Source organism: Emydura macquarii, unplaced genomic scaffold (genome assembly GCF_026122565.2).
Source record: "Emydura macquarii macquarii isolate MOO-44397 ecotype Brisbane River unplaced genomic scaffold, CSIRO-AGI_Emac_v2 contig_3113, whole genome shotgun sequence".
In the NCBI taxonomy this organism is placed as follows: domain Eukaryota; kingdom Metazoa; phylum Chordata; order Testudines; family Chelidae; genus Emydura; species Emydura macquarii.
In genome coordinates this window covers 483-22,187 of record NW_027133250.1, presented here as the reverse complement: position 1 = coordinate 22,187, position 21,705 = coordinate 483, and the positions used below count along the sequence as shown (strand labels likewise).

The 21,705-nt window shown below is 49.2% G+C and overlaps 1 pseudogene; it reads left to right on the top strand.

The window, feature by feature from the left end:
- On the top strand, positions 1-15,135 carry LOC137141724 (zinc finger and SCAN domain-containing protein 23-like; annotated as a pseudogene).
- Positions 15,136-21,705: the final 6,570 nt, after the last annotated feature.

Below are 21,705 nucleotides of genomic sequence, written 5' to 3'. Positions count from 1 at the left end.
ATGAGACAGGGCTGATCTGAGTAGGGGTCAGTGTGGCAGGGATTAAGAGCCGGGCTGCTAACTCGGGCAGGGCGTCAGTCGCAGCCTTTCACACGGACTACATTTCCCACAACACCTGGCGCCTGGGGCTGGCCAGGCACGTGCAGCCCCCCCCCCCCCCAATCCCTGCCCCTCCCTCCGCCTTTCTCTAGGAAAGGGGGCAGCGGGTGCTCCAGGGGGAGAAGGAAGCCGCAGTTGGAGTCCGGGAGCACAAAGGAAGAGCAGCGTGTGATCAGCCCCGTGCGGCACCTGGGTGAGTGCGGCGCTGCTGCAGCTACCTCCAGTGTGATGTGGGAGCCGGGGCTGAGCAGAGGGTCGGGGCTGGGAGAGACTTTCCTTAACCCCCGCTGTGCCCAGCCCTGGGCACTTTCTGCAGCTGGCACCAGCCTGCGGGGCAGCCCCGGGCTCTGCCGACCCCCTTGGGAAATGGAGAGAGACCCAGCTGTGGGGAGGGGCAGGAAAGTGACTGGGCACAAATGTCCCTGGGAACTAAGGTGGGATCTCGCAGGCAGCTCCTGGGACTCTGCTCCCGGCCTGGGGCTCCGAGCTGCTGTAACAGCCAGTAACTCTCTGCCCTCGGCCCCTGCCAGGATCTGCCCCTTCTTGGGGCTAAACTGTGGGAGGGAGGAGGGGAAGAAACCAGTCCCGATTTCCTCTTTGCTGTGTGTCTAGGCTTGAGCCGGAGTTTGTTGTTTGTTAGGAAGGGTTAAAAATACGAGCACAAGCTGACAGGGAAAGGAAGGAAGGGAGAGACTTGTGCGAAGGGGTAGATGTAAATGTCACCATTTCTGTGCAGTCAGGGAATTACAGGGAGAGGAGAAGAGCAGGTGATGACAGAGGAGGGGGAGAGAAAGGGGGAAATGAAATCCCCTCTGCTTGACCCCTGTCCTCTCTAATGCCGGTAACATTCTGCCCCATGCTCCCCCTTTCTCTCTAGATGCAAATACCAAAATCCATGGGGTTTTTTAATCCCTCTTTTCTCTCAAATTAGACATTGGTGAAGTGGAGAGAAAATGGGGCAAATGACAGAGCTCGGGGTCCCTGCTGTGCTGGACGGGGCACAGACCTCAGAGAATGGGCTTCCCTACTGTGGAAGGCTCTGCACAGACTCTGTGCGAGATCAGGGGCCCCCATTCTTATGGGTGCAGGACAGACCTTGTGCAAGGGCTGGATCCCCATTGTGACAAGTGTGGCACAAACCCTGACCAAGTTTGGGGCGGGGGTTGTGCCAGGAACTGCACAGACACCTACATAGCTCAGCGAGCTTGTGGTGCTGGGTGTGACAGTGACCGTGCCTGAGATCAGGCTCCCCATTGTGCCAGATGCTGCACAAATCCCAACCCAGGTCAGGCCCCTTGGTTGTGCCAGGACCAAGATCACTGTCTCCATTGTGACAGGTGCTGCCCAGACCCCAAGGTTATGTCTACACTGCAATGAAAAAACCCCATCTGGCCAGGCCAGCTGACTCAGGTGCCCGGGGCTGTGGTTAAGGGGGTGTTTAATTGTAATGTAGCTGTCTGCGCTCAGGCTGGAGCCTTGGCTGTAGGACCCTGCGAGGTGGCAGGGTCCCAGAGAGCTGGAACGTCTACACCAGAATTAAACAGCCCCTTAGCCTGAGCTCTGTGAGCTGAAGTCAGCTTGCACAGGCCAGCCATGGGTGTCTTAACTGCAGTGCAGACATACCCATGGTGAGGGACTGAGAGTCCTTGCCATAGAAAGGTCAAAGCCTAAAGAGTGGGCAGCTGCTCCCCATTTTACAGATGGGGAAGCTGAAGCTCAGAGAGGTGAAGTAATTTGCTCAAGTTCACATTAAGAATTTGGTGCAAAACTGGGAACTGAACCCAGATGGTTTGAATTCCAGCCTCTCCCCTTAACCGGGAGCCCAGCTTGTATTTGTCCAGTGTTGTGTTGATCTCATTGTTTGCATTGCATGGGCTTCCAAGGGAAGTTGTGGGATTTCCTTCACTAGAGGTTTTTAAGAACAGGCTTAGAGATACACCAGTCTGGGATAGTCTAAGGCAGTGGGTCTTGCAACAACTTTTTTGGTGGCTTCAAAATGCGGCCACCAAGTCTTGCTCTGACAATTTTTCTTAAAATACTTAATTAACTTTAGGAAAAACAAATCAATAGGCACACACACATGTCCAAATCACTGTAATTTATTTATGTAAAGCTCTTTTTGCATACTCAAAAATAAAAATAATGTAGCGTTGTCTCTAAGCTTTACTGGACCTCAGCAGGATAGAAACAGAAATAAGGTGCTTTGCAGGTTCTTGTCTTTGTTGTTGTTTCTTTTTCTTTTTTCTTTTTCTTTTTGCTGTGAAAAGTGATGCGTGTGTCAATATCCCTTTTCACAGCCTCCCAGCCAGCCACTCAGTTTGAAATGAAAAATGGCATTAACAGACAGACAAATATCACTTTTCACAGCAGACAAACTGATGGTGTGCATCAGCAGGGTCCTCAAGCTACAGTCTGATGATATATCAAGACAACAGATATAAAAGCCCAGGGACAAATAGATTAAAGTTGGGAGGAGAAACATTGACTTGTCCTAGGTTACCCAGCCTGTCAGTGATACAGCTCGTAATAGAACCTCGTTGTCCTTCGTCCCAATGCCACCGTATTGTTGCTTTGGGTACCGTAGGTTTTTGCTACGCTGGGATTCTAGGCACTGGTGCAAACCCTTAGCATAGACCGACTTTACCATAGTGCTCTTTGGTTGGCAGTGGTGCGCCATATCCCAGTTTGAAGACTTGTGGGGGGCAGTAATTTCACAGAGGCCTGAGGCTGGCTGAACATTGCAGCATGTTATGGAGGGGCAGCAGAGAGACACTCCCAGCTTTGCGTGGGCTGAGCTGTCCTGCCAAGATAACTTGTGCGTTCATGGACACATGAACTGTTGCTGCAGTTTAATACTGTGGGATCTAGGGACCTTCCCAAGCTGCAGGTGACGGGGCTCTGGTGTCATTTGATATAGAGAATGTCAGGATGATTCTTTATTGCAGAATCACACCTTGTGCCATTGGGGCATTATTTGTCCGTTTATTTCATGCTAAGGTTTAGAGGCCTAACTTCTTATGCTAAAAGCTTAAGCTAATGCCTCACAGGCTTGGCCCTGTAGGCTTCTTGCATTACTGCTTTATCATAGAATCATAGAATATTAGAGTTGGAAGGGACCTCAGGAGGTCATCTAGTCCAACCCTCTGCTCAAAGCAGGACTAACCTCAGCTATATCATCCCAGCCAGGGCTTTGTCAAGTCTCAGCTTAAAAATCTCTAAGGATGGAGATTCCACCACCTCTTTAGGTAACGCATTCCAGTGCTTCACCACCCTCCTAGAGAAAAACTTTTTCCTAATGTCCAACCTACACCTCCCGCCCTGCAACTTGAGACCGTTGCTCCTTGTTCTGTCATCTGCCACCACCGAGAACAGCCTAGCCCCATCCTCCCTGGAACTCCCTTTCAGGTAGTTAAAGGCCGCTATAAAATCCCCCCTCATTCTTCTCTTTTGCAGACTAAACAAGCCCAGTTCCCTTAGCCTCTCCTCACAAGTCCTGTGCTCCAGCCCCCTAATCATTTTTGTTGCCCTCCGCTGGACTCTCTCCAACTTCTCCACATCCTTTTTGTAGTGGGGGGCCCAAAACTGGACACAATATTCTAAATGCGGCCTCACCAATGCCGAATAGAGGGGGATAATCACTTCCCACGACCTGCTGGCAATGCCCCTCCTAATGCAGCCCAATATGCTATTAGCCTTCTTGACAACCAGAGCACACTGCTGACTCATATCCAGCTTTTTATCCACTGTTACCCCCAGGTCCTTTTCTGCAGAGCTGCTGCCTAGCTCGTCGGTCCCCAGTCTATAGCTGTGCATGGGATTCTTCCTTCCTAAGTGGAGGACTCTGCACTTTTCTTTGTTGAACCTCATCTGATTTGTTTTGGCCCAATCCTCCAGTTTGTTTAGGTCCTTCTGTATCCTATCCCTACCTTCCAAGGTATCTACCACTCCCCCCAGCTTAGTGTCATCTGCAAACTTGCTGAGGGTGTAATCTACACCATCCTCCAGATCATTAAGGAAGATGTTGAACAAAACCGGCCCCAGGACCGACCCCTGGGGCACTCCGCTTGTGACCGGTTGCCGGCTAGACATGGAGCCATTGATCACTACTCGTTGAGCCCTATGCTCTAGCCAGTTCTCTATCCATTTTATAGTCCATTCATCTAACCCATACTTCTTTAACTTGCTGATAAGAATACTGTGAGAGACAGTATCAAAAGCTTTGCTAAAGTCAAGGTATATCAACATCCACCGCCTTCCCTACATCCACAGAGCCAGTCACCTCATCATAGAAAGTAATCAGGTTGGTCAGGCATGACTTTCCCTTGGTGAATCCGTGTTGACTGTTCCTGATCACCTTCCTCTCTTCCAAGTGCCTTAAAATGGATTCCTTAAGGACCTGCTCCATGATTTTTCCAGGGATTGAAGTGAGGCTGACCGGTCTGTAGTTCCCTGGATCCTCTTTCCTCCCTTTTTTGAAGATGGGCACTACATTTGCTTTTTTCCAGTCCTCAGGGACCTCCCCCTGTTGCCACGAGCTTTCAAAGATAATAGCCAATGGCTCTGAAATCACCACAGCCAATTCCCTCAGCACCCTCGGGTGCACTGCATCCAGCCCCATGGACTTGTGTATGTCCAATCCTTCTAAATAGTCTTGGACCTGTTCCTTCAGCACTGTGGGATGTTCGCCTCCTTCCCATTCTGTGCCACCCAGTACAGTAGTCTGGGAGCTGATCTTGTCTGTGAAGACAGAGGCAAAAAAGGCATTGAGTACCTCAGCTTTCTCCACATCCTCCGTCACTAGGTCGCCTCCCTCATTCTCTAAGGGGCCCACACTTTCCCTAATCTTCCTCTTGTTGGTAACATACCTGTAGAAATCCTTCTTGTTCCCCTTCACGGCCCTTGCTAGCTGCAACTCCAGTTGTGCTTTGGCCTTCCTGATTTCATTCCTGCATGTTCGAGCAGTGTTCTTTATAATCCTCCCTAGTCATCTGACCAAGCTTCCACTTCTTGTAAGCTTCTTTTTTGCGTTTAAGTTCGCCAAAGACTTCTTTGTTAAGCCAAGCTGGACGCCTACCATATTTGCTATTCTTTCTGCACATCGGGATGGTTTGCTTCTGTGCCCTCAATAAGGTCTCTTTAAAATACAGCCAGCTCTCTTGGATTCCTTTCCCCCTCATATTAGCCTCCCAGGGGATCCTGCCCATCAGTTCCCTGAGGGAGTCAGTCCGCTTTTCTGAAGTCCAGGGTCCGTATCCTGCTGTTCTCCTGTCTTCCTTTTGTCAGGATCCTGAACTCGACCATCTCATGGTCACTGCTGCCTAGGTTGCCACCCACTTCTACTTCCCCTAACAAATCTTCCCTGTTTGAGCAGCAGGTCAAGAGAAGCACGGCCTCTAGTTGGCTGCTCCAGCACTTGCACCAGGAAATTGTCTGCAACACTATCCAAAAACTTCCTGGATTGTTTGTGCTCTGCTATATTGCTCTTCCAGCAGATGTCAGGGTGATTGAAGTCCCCCATGAGAATCAGGTCCTGTGAACTGGAAACTTCCCCTAGTTGACTGAAGAAAGCCTCATCTACCTCGTCCTCCTGATCTGGTGGTCTATAACAGACACCCACCACGACATCACCCTTATTGTTCTTGCTTCTAAGCTTAACCCAGTGACTTTCAAATGGCTTGTCTCCAGTTTCATACTGGAGCTCAGAGCAATCCTAGTGCTCTCTTACATACAGTGCAACTCCTCCACCCTTTCACCCCTGCCTGTCCTTCCTGAACAGTTTAATTACAGTTTCAGTACAAACTAAAGTTTCATACAGCCAATGACTTGTTTATACTGCTCTATATTCTATACACAGAAATGTAAGTACAATATTTATATTCTAAATATAGTGTATATAGTGTGCTGTGAGACTTTTGTATTTTCATATCTGATTTTGTAAGCAGATAGTTTTTAAGAGAGGCAAAACTTGGGGTTACGCAAGACAAATCAGACTCTTGAAAGGGGTACAGTAGCCTGGAAAGGTTGAGAGCCACTGCCCTGGAGGGTAAGAATAGGGACCCAGTGGATGAAGCTACAGCATTTAGGGTTGAAAGTGGCCAGAAACTCAGTTCAGAGGGTAGTCCGGAGACCTCTGAGTATTGGAGAAGGGTACGGCTGAGGGAGAGGAGGTGGCCGTGGGTGTCCATGGCTCATTTTTTATGACACACACAGGCATAATGAGGAACTAGAGGAGGAAGTGCAGAGGCATAAGGAGCTGATCTTGAGGACACGGAGCAGTCCTCCAACCAGAACAGCTTCCTCCACCCTCCAGTAGGGATACTGAGACACCCCCCACTCATCCTGCACTACCTTGGATGAGTGGGGATACCCCACTGTGTCATCAGTTACAGGAGGCATTCGCAAGCAAGTTTGGCTTGATAGTGGAATGTCTGTTTCTTTAACATGTAGAATTCAGGTGGAGGGTGTCACACAAGTGTATACCATGACCAGAGTGACAGGACAAGGAGCTACTCACTGGCTTACTAAACCCCTAGATGTCCCAGTAGGGAGCTTTTGTGTTACTCATGTCTTTCTGGCTGATGCTTCTTGGGAATTTTAGGAGCCGATTGAATGAAAGCTTGGGATTGTATGGTGGATTTGGCTAATTTTTTGCTATGGCATACCTCACACGTCAATGAGAACATGTCCATATCAATAGCTCATGCAGTGTTTACAATTAAGGAAGTTCATTCTTTATACTGGAGGGAGCATGTGACACATGCTGGGGTTCTGGAGTTATGCTTACCATTTGCCTAAGTTTTTGCTAAGTCTAAACATGAATATGAGAGGCTGGATGTAAGTATCAAGGTTCAGGGAATGGATCCTAGAGAGGCAGTGGACTCAATCCATGTAGTTACTGATAGTCTCAGGGAACAAAACATTTTAATGACAATGAGCTTAAAATGTAATTCTCCTAATTGGCTGGTCTGAAAGCCAGATGGCAGCTGGACACTTACCATTGATTACAAGAAACTTAATGAGTGTACACCAGCAATGGCCCCGGTTATACTTTGTATCTTGAGATGATAGCAAAAGTTGTTAGTCGTTCAAAGTGTTTTATTGTAAGCAGGATCTACCATGACAATATCAGGCCTTCATTCTCCTGCTCATGAAAGATGTCCTGACCAGCACAGGATAGAAAGAAGGAGAAAGGTCACCTTAAATTTTAACTTAAAATCATTTATTGAAGTTATGTCAGACAAAATTTATATCTGTGACATATTGCAAAGACTTTTCTACAGGAAAAATTAAGATGTGTGCTTAGTTACTTCACTCCTCTTTGGATTTAAAATATCAAATGGGGGATACACCTGGACTATACAAAATTTTATAAGTGTTCAAGGCAGGTGAAAGGCCTGATGATTAATAATGTGTTGGGGAAGGACTGGTACAATCTTCTATGATTGCCATGACTGCTGTTGTCAAAAGGCCACTTTACTTTTGAACAAAAGTGTCCACACAGGGGTTTAAAACATTGTAATGTATGTGCATTAATTTCACACATTTAGCATTACGCTGTCTAGACAAATCCTTAATAAGGGACAAGAATAATGGAAATTGAGGGGGGGGAACCCTGTTATTTCCTTTAGTTTAAAATGTTTTAACTGGTTTTCCTTGACACCCACACAAATGTGGCGGAGAGGGAGCTGCAGAGATTTAGACGCAAATACCTCTGCTGGTGAAGCAATGTTAGCCACACAATCAGTTTCAGAGCTGTCAAGCTACGAATAATAATGGTTTATTTAACATCTAGACATCATATTGGTCCCTTCTGACCTTAGAGTCTATGAGTCTATACTCTGAGTCAGTAGCCTAGTCTGTGTCCTCAGTGCAAAGAAAATAACATGCATTAGCTACCCCCCTGTAAAAACACAGTGGACACAAGACACTTTAGTTTCACCAAAAGGCAAACTAAATGAGGTTAGCACTGTCGTGGAAAAGAATCACACTGCTACATTTTAGAGTTGGATCGGGTGCAGCTTTAATTGTGACACACACACAATCACATAGCCATAGCTATGGGGAATATTATAGCCATAGGGAGAACCCAAGTGGCTATAGGGAAGTCAAGCAGCATGTCTGGATGCTGGGCAAATGTACTTCCTCTGGCTACCAGATACAAAAGACTTATATAGGGGCTGCTTAGGTTCATTTACATGTTGATTGTATAGTGGAATTGGATTAACAGTTTATACTTAACAGGAAAGACAATTATATGTACAATGGGGTACGCCAGATGTTTTCACAGGAAAGACCAAAGAGCCATTTGATTATACAATGTGGTTTTCAGGTACCCTGGCTATCACCCGAAGATGGGTGGCTACACAATACATGTTAAAATGCTAATTTGTATGGAGTAACTTCCTGTGGGGCCAGGAAGACAGGGGGGCACGTACTGATACTTATCAGAACAGGAGATGTCTGTTCACAGACTTTAAAGGGCCTAAGCCTTCCAACAGAGAATTAGCATTTAGAATGTGATATCAGAGACATCCTGTGGGATTTTAGCATCTTTATCTTAGTTTCAGTTGGGGCATCCTGTTAATGGTTCAACCTGGGGCTTCTATTTCAGTTTCAGGCTACAACTTCAGGCCAGGCCTTCTATGATCAATTTCAGGCCTGGAATTCTATTAATCAATTCTATGACTCCACAGCACTATGCCCCCACCCAACCAATGCAAAGGAGTAAAAGAATAATTCATTTTAATAAATCCTTGATTTTGGCAGTACAAAAGAGTAAACTTGTCAGAATGAAGAACATCCTGAAATGTGTCCTAGCAAAATATATAGCATACATATAAGGCTATGAAATTAATATGTGCAGTTAGAAGTATAAATAATTCATGAGAAAAATCAACATTTATATATGCCACAAATGAAGTAACAAAAGAGTAATGTCTGCACATCAGACTGGGGAATTACTTACAGAAATAAGGATTTGTATATGTTTTCAATTACAGAGGGAGGGGGGGAATTCCATGTTACTGGAAGTTCAAAACAGTATTGAATGTTATAGGAATGCACAACTGTTTTAGGATATGGATTATTTGGGAGAGGTAACAGCAAAAGTATAAAGATAGTGTTCCCTAAAGGCTCAGAAACAAAAAGTAAAATTAAAAGAACTCCAGAGGTATTTATTATTTATTTTTAATTTCATGTCTTTTGGGTGTATAACTCATGATTTTTGAATACTTGTGGTTGTCAATCTATCTTGGGGTTGCATACTTTTGTTTAGTAAAAATTACAGTAGAAATTTGTGTTTAAGAAGGATTTACAAGATAGTATGGTGCCCTTAGGGTCAGATTTGTAAAGGTATTTAGGCAACTAGTGGGATTTTCAAAATCATCAAGGTGCTTTCAACTTTTAAAAATTTGACCTGTGTTGAATATTTGGGAACCAAGTTCTACACACAAATGGTGACATGTCAAAAAACACTAGAGTGCTGGACAGAAAGGCAAAATCAAGAGAGACAAAGGCAATCCCCACTAATGGATCGAAGGAAACTGAAGAAGTTTTGACAGCAAACCAGGAAATCAGTCAGCCTTGATGTCATATTATCCCAAAGAATAAACTTGTACATAAAAAATGGGGGAGAGGGGGAAAGGAGGAAGAAAGAACAAAAATGTAGAAATAAAAACTAATAACCCAGTTCAAACAGAAAATACTATACTAGAAATACTGGGATGTGATTGCTGAAGCTACTAGCAACTATTAGTATTTTCAGTGATTATTTACTATTAAAAATATTAATTAAATAGCACAGACATCCACCTGCACAATGTTAATGAAGGTACATGAATAAGTATTAAGTATTTAAAAAAGTAAATAATTCATAGGAGTGAAAATCCATTTGCAGTTTGATTACAGTAAAAAGGCAGTCCAATTCAGGCAATGAGAACAGCAGCTAAGACAAATTTATGAACTGCTCTGAGGCTTTATGTAGACACATGAACTGATAAGGGATTCATTTAAACTCTAAAACCATGTATGAACATTATAATTTTTGGAGAGGGGGTGTATGTAAAATATTTCACTGAATCAAGTCTGTTTTAGCAGCTGCATACATAATCAGATAGGGAACAGCTGCCTTTTCTAGGCACTGGGATGCATCGTGCATTATGCCTTTAAGAACACAGCCCTGGGAAGCGAGTCCTTCAGCCCCCACTCCCTATTTTTGCAGCCAGCACAGATAGCTCACCTCCCCCCCCCCCGGGGGAAACTTTTTTCTCACTGTCTGACAGCACCTTAACCCCCTTCTCAGCCCCAGCTCCTACCCCTGTTCCTGATTTTGCCTCTTGGTCTCTCTCTTTCCCCTGCCTGCAGCAGCTGTTTGACCCTCCTATGCCTCAGTTTCCCCCCTGCACACAGTCTGGACCGTGCCCCTCCGTGAATCCCAGAACAGCAGCAGGGAGCAGCAGAGCACGCTGTGGGCGGGGCACGGAGGGCACCAGCTTCAGCAGCAGATGTTGAGCCTGCTCACAGCACCAGCCAAGTGCCGCAGCATTGTGTGACATTTCTCTGTCCTAGGGCTCGCAGGCAGCCCCCCCCCCCCCAGCTGTGCCCAGCCTTTGCTCCCGAATGGACTGGGGCAGCGGAGCAGGGGTAGTCTCAGCCCGAGCCCATGCGGTTGGCGACTGGGCTCTGAGCGCTGGACTGAGCAGGACGCGAGTAGCTGAGCTGCAGCAGCATCGCCCTGCCGGGGAGTGGGGCACAGAGCGGGGATGGGCAGGGAGGGACCTGTCTGTGTTGAGTGGGGGCGGGGAGCTGAGGTTCAGATCGGTTCTCGCTCCCCCCCCTCCCATCACACAGTAAAATCCGGGATGGATCCTTTGCCGCAGGCTCACGTTGGCCCCACCCGTGCGGGGGTTGGAGACTGAGCGCAGGCCCCAGCTGGGTGGGATAAGGGCTCCCCTAGAGGAGAAAATGGTTGTAAAGCAAGGGACAGCTGAAGGCCTGGGTCTCCAGTTGCAGGTGTTGCCAGAGCAGGGGGTGCAGCCCCCCATGAAAATGGAGGAGCAGGGCCCAGCAGGCCCCAAATCATGGGAGGAAAGGGAGCGGGCAGGAAAAACCTCTGATGTCATCCAGGCCGGGAGCAGCAGGGAGTTACTGAGATGGACAGCCCCAGGACAGGTCAAGCAGAAGCTGCAACAGGAGCTGGACACCCTGCAAGAGGACACCCGCCTGGAGACCCAGCATCGGTGTTTCAGGCAGTTCCGTTATCAGGAGGCGGAGGGACCCCAGGAGGTTTACAGCCACCTCCAGGAACTCTGCCATCGCTAGCTGGAGCTGCAGAGCTGCACCAAGGAGGAGATCCTGGAGCTGCTGATCCTGGAGCAGTTCCTGACCATCCTGCCGAAGGAAATGCAGAGCTGGGTCTGGGATCGTGGCCCAGAGACCTGTGCCCAGGCAGTGGCCCTGGCAAAGAGATTCTAGCTGGGGCAGCCAGAGGCTGAGACCAGGGCTACAGGTGAGAGCATTTAACCTTGATCATCCCAGTGAGGGACGGGGTTGGGGAGGGGAGATAGACTGTGCTATGTCTGCACCAGGGACCAGCGTATACCCATTTCTGTAGAGACTATTTCCTTCCACACTGACTGTTCAGCTCCATGGGAGCTTCCAGGGGGCACGAAGAGTAGCAGAGCCAGGGCTATTGGTTTCTGACTTCCAGGAGGCCCCATAGTTCTATATACTGGCCCTGGGCATTGAATGTGGGTCTGTGTCCGTCCCGTCCCGTCCCCCCCCGTCTCCCCCCCCCCCCATTCCTGTGTCCATGCGGGATGTTCCCTGCCATTTCCCTACTCAGGCTCGATTCTCCCCAGAGGGTGCCAGGCCCCAGCACCATGGTGATGGTGATGTATTTGACTTGTCCACAGGTCATGGTGCATGTGAAGTTGAGGAAGTGATCTCAGAGAAGATGTCATCCCCTGATGCATTATGGGAATCTCCTGGCTCCCAGCTGGAGCCCCATTCCGAGCATGTATCCCAGGAGAAAGTGGGATGGAATGATGACCCAAGATCCCAGTACAAGCTGCTCTGTGTTCCCAAAGAAGAGTCCTGGCCCCTCCAGGAAATGGGTAATATGATGACTACAGGGTATGACAGGGTAGGTTGTGGGGGATGCTGAAGAGGCAACTGTGAGGAGAGTGCCCAGTGCTTGGTGTGTGGGGGAAATAGGAGACACTGGCTGTCTCAGGTGGGAGTAATGGAGTACAGAATTGTTCATCTCTAGAACACATGATAACTAAGGATGACTTAAATAATATCTCCTAGGGATAAACATTTTTAAACAACCAGCTCATGTAACTAACATCCACGAGTCCTGAAAAGTTTGGCTGAGGCATTCTCTGATCCGCTGATATTAATTACTGATAAATCTTGGAATGGTGGGGAAATTACAGCAGAGAGGAAGAGAGCTAATGCGCAAATATTTAAAAAAAATGCAAGTGGGATAATCTGGATAATTATATGCTGGTTAATCTGATATCAGTCCTAGGTATAATAATATAAACGCTGGGAAGGGATTCAGTCAACAATGAGGCAAGGCTGGGAATAGAATCAATGACAGTCAACATGGTTTCACAGAAAATAGGTCTTGCTGAACAAACCTGATTTGCAGAGCTCTGGGTCCATAATGATGAGGCCTCTGAGAGAAGGCTTAGGGCTTGAAAGCCCCTTCCCTGGTGAGTCATAATGAATTCTCCAAAACTGCTCAGATATGAGAGTGATGGGAAGAACTGAGGTCAGAAAACCCACCCAGAGCTCCTGCATTGGGGTTCTGGCCTACCGTGGTTTAGCTTGCTTTGTAATGTCTTGCCAGGTGTCTGCCAAGCTTCCCACTCCTCCCACTTCATTTGGGGAAGAGCAAGTTATAAATAAATAGAATAGATACATAGATAGCCATCAAAGTTAGTTTTCCGGACATTATGTAAAATACCTGTTACCCATGAGTATATCAGTGAGATTGGGGAATGGAGCTGTTTTCTTTATCTTCTCCTCATTGGTGATTTTAGGGCTGGAAATTCTCCCTCACTTCTTCAGCAGTATCTCCTATCCATCTCCTCTCTAATCCCGGTAAGATGGTCCTCCTAAGAGAACGTTCCTGTCGTTTGCTGTGGGAGCCCTGTTATTAAGGGATAGGAGATGCCCTAAAGCAGCAGTCTAGTGCACCTGCAGCAGGGGGAGCTAGAGAGCTTGGTCTGGACATTGTGTGTCAGATGCATACTCTCCTACCAGAGCATTCCAGCACAGAAATCTGTGTTTGTGATGGAATATATGTGTCTGATGGAAAATTTGTGTATTTGGTCTATTCATGCAGAGCAAATTTGAAACTTCCCAGATTCACAGACACTAAAGGGCCTGAATCCTGTCACATTGAATTGGAGCTTGAGTTTGCATAGTATTCAGGAATTCCCCGTATTCAGTAGGCTCAGCAGGGGATGAAGGGTGATTTTGGAGGGGTGGGAGGGAGATATGAGGCCTGAGACAGTATAAGGGCTGGAGGGGCAGGGAAAAGGAGGGAAAGTGACAGAAGAGCTGAGGAAGATTGTGACCTGTCCGTGCCTAGGGTAGCCACCTGAAAATGCCAAGGTCAGGGCAGGCTGCAAAAGGAGAGCAGATTCTCCCAGCACTGGTGGGTGACACTGAAGTCAGACTTCCCAACCAGCCACAAACAGTGCTTCTGATTCCCCACACTGGTTATCAAGAAGCCAAAATAAAAATACACACAGCCCCCTTTACTGCATTCCAGTCTCTGGCTCCCAATCGGCCGCTAGGTCCAGTAAAGAGATCAGTTATTTAAAACTCTATGCTCTTTACCAACAAGGTTTCTCTTGACCCCAAAGGATCAGCCACAATACCAGATCAATATAAGTTTGGAACTTACCCAAAGTACCACGCTGCCAGCCAATCCTTTAGTAACTAAAACTAAAGGTTTATTATAAAAGGAAATAAACAAGCTATAAGAGAATGTTAAAGGATTAAAGCAATCAGATACATACAAATGATTTGAAAGTCCATATAGATCAGGTTTCTAAAAGAATTGTGGAGTTTGCAGGCTTGTATAGTCCCTCTGGATTCTCTTTCCTGCCCAGCTGTTGACATGACCCTGAGCAGAGCTGAGGAGTAGTGTACAGTGTGTGGGGAGAGCTTTAGAGGAAAGCAGGAGCTCAGAGCACATGGGGGAACCCACAGAAGGAAGTGAGCCCATCCCTGTGCTGAGTGTGAGAAAAGATTTGACTGGCCATCAGATCTTGCAAGACACCAGAGAACCCATACTGGAGAGAGACCCTATCCCTGTGCCGAGTGTGGGAAAAGGTTCAGCCACCTATCAACTCTTACTGCTCATCAGAGAGTCCACTCCGGAGAAAGACCCTATCCCTATACTCATTGTGGGGAAAGATTCAAGCACCTAACAAATCTCATTAGACCCCAGAGAATCCACACAGGAGAGCGACCGTATCACTGTGCAGAGTGTGGAAAAAACTTCTGCCAACTGTCTGCCCTCACTCTGCACCAGAGAATCCACACAAGAGAGAGACCACATGGCTGTGCTGAGTGTGGGAAAAGAGTCATCCACCTACATCATTTGAGTAGACACCAGAGAATCCACACAGGAGATCTCCCACTTTCAAGGCAGGCATGGGGGCAAAGATTCAGGGAGGATCATGATCTTGTAAGACATCAGAGAGCCTACCCCCAAGCGGAGCCATACCTCAGCACTGGCCTCCTCTCTGCAGACTGTGTTCCGCTCATACAGACACAATGACAGAAACTGTGAGTGTGAGGAGCAGAGGCCTTTCTGGAAGAGGCTGAGAGAACCTAGCCCTGTCTCATGCCCCACTCTAGAAGCTGTCACCCCCGCACAGCCCCCTTGGAGGAGAATGCCATTGGGAATGTGATAGGTTTCACTGCATTTTTCAAGATGGTTCCCTGGCTGGAGTCCCAGGGCCCTGGGTGTTCCTTGTTCACCTATCCCTCCTGGGTACCGTCAGAGACTCGGTCTGCCCCTGCTCTCTCCCTTTGGTAGTCACCCTTTACAGTTGGATTTGACCTCCCTTGGTCTTCTCTACAATCTACCCTGTCCTGTGTGCATTAGGTCTTTGGGGTAGGTCTGGGATTCCCCTGGGGGTTGCAGCTTGGCTTGAGGCAGGGAGAGGATTTCTCTGGCACAGCTGGGAGTTTGGCTCATCCATCTTACAGACATTGCAAAGCTTTAAGAAGCTGTTAGACTGGCCTTATGGCCTGGGTCTCAAGGAGCATGGCACCATCTATGGGGCTGGAAGCAGGTTTGCCTCCAGTGCTGGAGCCAGATCCCTTAACTGTAAATAAGAAGTCTGTCCTGTGGAGTGTTCCCCTGTGCGGGCCTCAGACTAGGGGCAGTGTCGTAGGGGCACTTGAGGATCCCATGGCTGGGGTAGCGAATAGCAGGGGGCCATGCAGTGAATTCCCTTGTCTCTGCTCTCACTGCGGGGCACTGATCAGTCTGCCTCCTAAGGGGAAACACACTCAGGTTAGTGGGGGTGGGGTGTTTCCTCTGTGTGGCCTGAAGTGTTTGGGATTTCACTTTACTAATGAAGAGGAGGCTTAGAGAGGTCGGCTGGGGCTGGGGCTGGGCTGGGGGCTGGGTCCTTTTCATGCTCAGCAATGAAACAGGATGTTCTTTGTCCTCCCCTGACCAAGCTCTTCTTGTTCCTTCATGTTTCAGTGAGTGACAGATTTTTGCATGTGGGGAAATGCTCTGCCCTCCCTCCCCCCCCCCCTCTCTCTCCCAAGATTAAAAACAGAAATTCCCCCATCTGCCCCCACTCTTAATAATGAATCTCAGTGCATTGGCCAATCTCTGACAGAGGAGGTAGTTCCCCTTTCGCTGCTTCCTATTGGATCCTGTCAGATTGCTGAATCCCTGACATCACATTCATTCCTATGGTGACAGATTAGTGCTGTCACAGCCTCAGGAATCTGGTGACACCGTAAGGGCCACAGGCAGGAGGAATACCTGGGCTGGGAAGTGGGGGATGAGCCCTTTGTTCAGCCCCAAATCTCTGAGCCCAGGACAAAGTGTCCAGAGACATCCTGGCCCAACTCCTCACCTTGAAGATAAATATTCTCTCTATCCCAGTGGATGTCAGTGTAAATGCCCCTCCATGAGAGGACATATTTTGGGGCTGGTGATGGGGTGGACACACTTGAAGAATCGGGGGAGGTTAGTTCTCTAATGGGGCAGATTCCAGAGTGACATTGAACTGGTACAAATTGTGCTGCTTTGTTGGGGCCTGACACTTTCCCCTGAAGGTTTGTGCCTGTGAGCAGCTCAGAGATGGGGTTTGTTCCCGAGTGGCCCTTTCCGTCCTTGCCATGGAGCCTTTACTGCCCCAGTGAATTCTCTGTATTCGGGATTTTCCAACCCATTGCTTTGGTTTCCCTCTAAATGCACCTGCAGCCATCACTCACAAGGCCCTTGTTTCATAGCAGTGCTGGGTGCTCTCTCATAGGAGAGGGCATTCACTGTGCTTGAGGCAGATGCTCTCCTGCCTCTTGTGGCTGTTTCTGGCCTGAGGTGAGTAACTTTTGAATAAAAAAACGTTTCTGAGATGCAAAAACTGGTTCAACTGGTTCCAGCCCAGAAGACCCCAGGAGAGAAAGTAGGATAAAGCACGAAACTCCTGGATTAAATTACTGAGGAGCAAATGCATTAGTGAGTAAAAGTGTGGAAAGGAGTAAAATGATGGAGATTGGCAGCATGCCTCAACTAGATGGTTACAGAGCCTTTCACCTCTGGGTCATTGTTGGAAGGCCATTTGCTCCAGCCCAGTCGCTGTGGCCCTTCCTCGGGTCCTTGCTCCAGGGGAGGCCACAGCGCCTTCCTAAAGGGGGAACAGTTCGCTCTCTTGTGGGTCTTGACCCGGCCCTCAGGCAGGGCAGGCAAGCAAGCAGTCTATTGCCCTCGCCCTCAGGCAGGGTGAGCAGGTACACAGTTAACTGCTCCGGCCCTTAGGCAGGGCGAGCAGGCAGTGGTCCCGCCCTTGGGTGTGGTAGCGAGGATGAGGCTCTCCCCAGGGGTGGCTAGGGAAGCGGGGAGGGGGACACAGGCCCACCCATCTCCACTACATCCCCGCCCAGGGCCCTAGTAGTGGCAAAGACATTGCCACTGAGTCGGTGGGGCTCCTGCCGCAACATGCCAACTGGGTTGTCCCAGACTCAGCCACTGTCTACGGCTGTCCCTGGGCTACTTCCTCCCCGTATCCCCGTGTACCTGACTCCTCAGGGTCTCTGGGGCACTCTGTCCGGGGTAGGCCCGCCAGTCCCTCCTCGTCCACCGGCGGCAATGCGGGAAGCGCCTCGGCGAGGGGCAGGTCACAGGGCTCCGGGGAGAGCGTGGCCTCAAGCAACTCGTCCAAGTCCTGCTCTGACTCTGGGGGCTCGGTGGCCGGCAGCTCCTCCAGGTCCCGTCCGGCCTCAGGGGGTATCATCCACCTGAGTTGCTCAGGGGGCTCAGGCGAGTCCCAGGGGCCAGGGGATGGTGTCCAGTCCTGCGGTTCGGGTATCTCAGCCCAATCTCTCTGGCCGGGTTGCCTGGTCCAGCTACGAGAAGGCCCTACCCGGTCCCCAGGCCTGGGTTGGTTGGAGTCTCAGCTCTGGCCTAGGCCTCAGCCAGCAGGGCAGCACATCTGCCTCCAGCGGCAGCCTTTTTTCCAGACTGAGCTCTGGGGCCTGTCTCTTATACTGCCCCTTTCTTGAGAGGCTCTGCTTCGCTGTGGCTGATTGGGCAGCTCGTGCGGTCCTATCCCTGCCCGGACCTTGCATTGCCGGGCAGACTGGTCTGCCGGCCCTATCACAGCCCGGCTGTTTGGGTGCCAGACAGACTGGTCCGTCAGGTCTCCTCCTGTCCAGCCCGGTCGCTGCAGCGGTTCCTCGGGTCCTCGCTCCGGGGGTGGCCACAGCGCCTTCCTACAGTTACCAGTTCAACCCGGGCTTGATCAGCAGCACTCAGGGTAATTTCTGTGTGGGGCTATGAATGATTTAGGGGGTTCAAACATTTGCTAGTGGGCAGGCATCCCTATTCCCTTCCAAACCCATCAACACTAATATCCCATTGCTGGGTTCAGTAGAGAGGCCAGGGGGCTGAATGCACCATGAAGACTGAACTCTCCCCACACTCCTGGGGACCATGTAATGAGCAAGTCACAGCTGGGGAAGACCAGGAAAAAGCCCATGACCAAGGGGGGTTTAGACACCAGTCACTAGCAGCCAAGGGGAGATAACCAGATCTGCCCCTAGAAAGGCTAGACACCCCGAGGCTGCCCCAGTCACAGGCCAAAGGGAAACGCTAAACTGGGATGTTTCAGCCCAGCCCTACAGCACGGATCACGAGTGCAGCCCCTCCCTGGCATGGCCGCGCAAGCACTCCATCTCTTGGCCGGGGCTGCTCCTTGTGTGCAATTCACACCCCACCCCACACACACTGCCTGCCTCCTTCCCATTTATGTTCCAGAGCTGCTCAGCCCTGCCCCCTGGAGGCAGCCACTAGTGAAGCCAGGCTCAAGGATCAGTCCTTCCGGGCCCTGACCCCAGTGCTGCAAGAGCTGGGGCTGCTGAGCCCTTCCCCCCATGGGTGGTGGGGGCGAGGTCTGCCTAGCAACCATAACTGCTCCTGTGGACTGTACCATTCAACCCCAGCCCATACAGGGCTGTGCTTACTGCATCTGAGTCCTCCCCTGCTTTGAGGGGAAGGGAGACAAGAATAACCACCTGTCGTTGCCGTGCCAGCTTGGCTTGGAACAGACCATTCTCACCCTTGGAGGGGGAGGAAAAGGGAATTTATCCCCAAATTCAGGATTTTTAGCACCCAGCACCCAACTGAGAAGCAGCCAATAATGGGTTTTTATTTTAAATTTCGTGGCAGGAAGATACCAAAAATCAAATGGGCTCTCCAGATATTTTACTTCCCCCCTCCTGCCAGTAAAATGGTTCCTTCCAGGAGGGAGAAAAGGGTGGAAGCTGCCAACTGGCGGGACGAACCATTTCACTGTGTGAGAGATGCTCAAATTTCACCTGTTAATTTTTATTTGTTGGCCTCTGAAAAATGAAATCCTTTTGATTTTTTTTCTCTTTTTTCTGTCCAAGGGGTAATTTTTACCAAAATGCCAGATTTGGGGATTGTGTCAGGGACCCCGCCCTCCTCAGTGAGAATGGGCCCTTCCACAATGGCAGTTGGTCAGACCCCTCCCCCTCCCCAACTGCTCCCTCAGAGCCCAGGGGAAGGGGATCACTAGGCCTGGCTTTGGCGTGGCAGTATTTTACTCCTCTCAGTCTGGGGTGTGGTAGTGGGGTCAGTCTGTCCTGGGGGGCAGGAAAGGAGATCCCCCATCAATAGGGAAATGGGGCACAATGGGGAGCTCACACCCTAGTAGCAGGGTGGGAATGGGGCAGATGTGAAGGAGGAAAGACTTCTCCCCCATTCCCCCTGCTCACAGAGCCAGCTAGACAAGGGGCTGGGACCAGTATGTTCCCACATGGACGTTGTGTTTCCAAGGGGCTCAGTCCTGCGGAGGGGAGGGGTAAGGTCCCTAGTATTAGGGTTGCCCCAGAGGCTGCTCTGCTTCTGCCCTGAGAGAGCAGGGCAGTGGGAGGGTTGGACGGCCATGGGGCAAGAGGGGACCAGATTAGAAATTTCTGAGGAGACATTTGAAATCAGATACCCCCAGCCCCCATGTCACACTCTCCCTATTGTCAACCCTTTCACTCCTCTCCCTTCTGAGAGGGAGCTGGGGGATTCGCTCTGGGTTTCAAGTTGAGCTGACCAACATTTTTTCATCCAGCCATGCTGGTTTTTTGACCAAAACAAAGAGTTTCATGGAATATTTTCACTTTGGTCACATTTTTTAAAACCAGAAGAAAACTGGATATTTTTAATTAAAAAGCTTTTGTTCTTCAATTTAGTTTTCAGTAAAAAAAAATTTTGGTTTCTGAAAACTTTTTTTTTTAAATGAAAACCCAAAGTTTTGCCAAAACCAGTTTTCTGTTACAGTTTTGATGTCAAAAAAGGGAAACATTTTCACAGAATAAAAGAAAGAATTTTTAAGATTTCCCATATGAGATCACTGGTATTTTTTCAGCAGTTCTAGTTTGAAATATTGAGCACTGTGGTTTATTGGTCACATGTCTTCCATAGTTGCCTGTCTCTATGCCTCCTTTGCTGTTCTTCTTCCTAAAGTTTCCTGTCTCCTGAGGTCATTCCAGATGAAGTTGGGTTTGTGGTTCAGACTGAGATGGATTCTCCATGACAGGACGCTCCTGACAGAATGGAATCGACCATGGCCTTTTGTGGCCTCACCCTTACTCCATCGCTGTGTGGTGACTCCCAAGCTGCCTCCCCATGGGTAGAGGGGGCACTATCTAAGGGGCAGATTCCTAATAAAATATTCTGATTGAGTAAATAAAAATGGTTGTATTAATGAACTGACCCTAAGACCAGCACTGATCATGCAGCAACTGTCACATGCAAGTCCAGGAATCACTAAGGCCAGTTGCGGGAGGAGGGGGATTGTGCTTAGGCGATGGGGTTTGGCTCCATCTTTGCCTATCTATGGTCTACATTTGGGGTGTGGAGTATCTGTAAGGTTTGTTTATTCCATGACTGTATATTTAATTCACCATGAATGCCCCAGTGTCCAGGAAAGATGCTCCCTGTCTCCTCTAGACTCATCTCTAAACATTTTCAGTTTAAAGAATGTTGCCATCACTCTGGAACAGAGCCCTGGTCACTCTCTCTTGGCCTCCCTGGCAGGAACCCAGTGCCCAGAATCCCTGTTGCACTGTCTGGGAGCATCACACAGTGACTTAAGTGGTAGATGGTATTTTATGGTTGGGATATGCCCATGTATCACCAACAGAGCAGGAGAAGGGAACTGCTCAGTTTCTGCGGACCCTGGCCAACCGGGGTATTTTCAGGGACCAGCATTTTCAATTGAAAACTGAGCTGCTCTCTGCTTTCCAGCTCCCACCTGCTGAGGGACTCACCCCTATGATCTCCACTCCCAGCAGATTTGCTCTGTCACTGGTAACTCCTTCCCCTTAACCCTCTCTCTTGTAGCAGTGACACAATCTCATCCCTGTATCTCTGCTGTCCTGGACACAGACCCCCTCTCTCTTCCCTCCACCCCTGGCCGCTCATCTCTGAGCTCAGAGGGGGAATTATGTAATATCTTTTCCAATCACACCTTTTATGTCTAACACCTAGAAGGCCTGGGAGCCTCTTGTCCCTAGAAGTTGGAAAGAAAGGGTTTCCTTGGACCCTGCCCTCTCAGTGGCTTCTGTTACTGGTTTATCACCTCCCTGAGGTTTCCTTAGCAGCTTCTCGTACCATCTCAGTTCTGCAGGGATGCCTGTGACCTTACCTTGATCTCATCCCTTTGGCAAGATGCACAGCACTGTGATGTCAGCAGGGAGCTCACCACAGCCTCAGGGTGGAAGCGGAAACGATCAGGGCTCATGTGGGCCCAGACCCTACATTCACCTTCCCAGAGGGGCTTGGGAACCTCAAGGCAGCAGGGACAGAGCAACAGGGTC